Here is a 2,618-nt window from a genome sequence, read left to right on the forward strand (position 1 = left end):
ATGCATTCCTCTAGAAATAATCTATATGTGCATTTTTCTTTTTAGTAAACCCATTTTTTAAAGACTTAGAGCATTTGTTGTTCAGCGCTGTGTTGCTCCGTGGCCGTCGATGTGGATTTTAAAGTTGTGTAATTAATATAAAAAAACTAAGACTCACATCGAAAAAGTAAAAACACCTCTGGATTCGTCTCGGATATATCTCGATGAGAATTTTTTTTTTGTTTAAACAACTTTTGAAACAATTACGCCACTTGTCACCTTTCTGTAATTGTTATAAACAAAGTATGCATCGGATCGAAAAACCAAGTGCACCATTGCATTCCTCTAGAAATAATCTAGATATGCATTTTTCTTTTCAGTAAACCCATTTTTTAAAGACTTAGAGCATTTGTTGTTCAGCGCTGTGTAGCTCCGTGCCCGTAGATATGGATTCCAAAGCTGTGTAATTAATACAAAAAAACTAAGAGTCACATCGAAAAAGTAAAAACACCTGTGGATTCGTCTCAGATATACCTCGATGTTCATTTTTTGTTTTTTCGTTTAAACAACTTTTGAAACAATTACGCCATTTGATATTTTTCTGAATTTGTTATAAATAAAGTATGCATCAGGTCGAAAAACCAAGTGCACCAATGCATTCCTCTAGAAAAAATTCAGATGTGCATTTTTCTTTTTAGTAAATCCATTTTTTAAAGACTTAGAGCATTTGTTGTTCAGCGCTGTGTAGCTCCGTGCCCGTAGATATGGATTCCAAAGCTGTGTAATTAATACAAAAAAACTAAGACTCTCATCGAAAAAGTAAAAACACCTCTGCATTCGTCTCGGATATATCTCGATGTTCATTTTTTGTTTTTTCGTTTAAACAACTTTTGAAACAATTACGCCATTTGATATTTTTCTGCAATTGTTATAAACAAAGTATGCATCGGATCGAAAAACCAATAGCACCAACGCATTCCTCTAGAAAAAATTTAGATGTGCATTTTCTGTTTTTCGTAAACCTATTTTTTAAACAATTAGAGCATTTGTTGTTCAGCGCCGTGTTTCTCCGTGCCCGTAGATATGGATTTCAAAGCTGTTTAATTAATATAAAAAAACTAAGGCTCACATCGAAAAATTAAAAACACCTCTGGATTCGTCTCGGATATACCTCGATGTTCATTTTTTGTTTTTTCGTTTAAACAACTTTTGAAACAATTACGCCATTTGATATTTTTCTGCAATTGTTATAAACAAAGTATGCATCGGATCGAAAAACCAAGTGCACCAGTGCATTCCTCTAGAAAAAATCAAGATGCGCATTTTTCTTTTTAGTAAACCCATTTTTTAAACAATTAGAGCATTTGTTGTTCAGCGCTGCGTTGCTCCGTGCCCGTAGATATGGATTCCATAGCTGTGTAATTAATATAAAAAAACTAAGATTGACATCGAAAAAGTATAAACACCTCTGCATTCATCTCGGAAATATCTCGATGAGAACTTTCTTTTTTATGTTTACACAATTTTTAAAATAATTACGCCATTTGATATATTTCTGCAATTGTTATAAACAAAGTATGCATCGGATCGAAAAACCAAGCGCAATCATGCATTCCTCTAGAAAAAATCTAGATGCACATTTTTGTTTTTTCGTAAACCCATTTTTAAACAATTAAAGCATTTTTTGTTCAGCGCTGCGTTGCTCCGTGCCCGTGGATATGGATTCCAAAGCTGTGTAATTAATATAAGAAAACTAAGACTCACATCGAAAAAGTATAAACACCTCTGGTTTCGTCTCGGAAATATCTCGATGTGCATTTTTTTTTAAACAATTTTTTAAACAATTACGCCACTTGTCACCTTTCTGCAATTGTTATAAACAAAGTATGCATCGGATCGAGAAACCAAGTGCACCAATGCATTCCTCTAGAAAAAATCTAGATGTGCATTTTTCTTTTTAGTAAACCCATTTTTTAAAGACTTAGAGCATATTTTGTTGTTCAGCGCTGCGTTACTCCGTGCCCGTAGATATGGATTTCAAAGCTGTGTAATTAATATAAAAAACTAACAGTCACATCGAAAAATTATAAACACCTCTGGATTCGTCTCGGAGGTATCTCTATGTGCATCTTTTTTTTTTTGTTTAAACAATTTTTTTAAGCAAGTACGCTATTGGTTATATTTCTGCAATTGTTATAAACAAAGTATTCATCAGGTCGCAAAACCAAGTGCGCCAATGCATTCCTCTAGAAAAAATGTAGATGTGCATTCTTCTTTTTAGTAAACCCAATTTTTAAAGACTTGAAGTATTTGTTGTTCAGCGTTGTGTTACTCCGTGCCCGTAGACATGGAGTTCAAAGATGTGTAATTAATATAAAAAAACTAAGTGTGACATCGAAAGAGTAAAAACACCTCTGGATTCGTTTGGGAAATATCTCGATGTGCCTTTTTTCTTTTGTAAACAATTTTTTAAATAGTTACGCCTTTTTATATAATTCTGCAATTGTTATAAACAAAGTATGCATCGGATCAAAAACCAAGTGCGCCAATGCATTCCTCTAGAAAAATCTAGATGTGCATTTTTTGTTTCTTCGCAAACCCATTTTTTAAACAATTAGAGCATTTGTTGTTCAGCGCTG

The sequence above is a fragment of the Belonocnema kinseyi genome, chromosome 10 (assembly GCF_010883055.1).
Source record: "Belonocnema kinseyi isolate 2016_QV_RU_SX_M_011 chromosome 10, B_treatae_v1, whole genome shotgun sequence".
Taxonomy (NCBI): Eukaryota; Metazoa; Arthropoda; class Insecta; order Hymenoptera; family Cynipidae; genus Belonocnema; species Belonocnema kinseyi.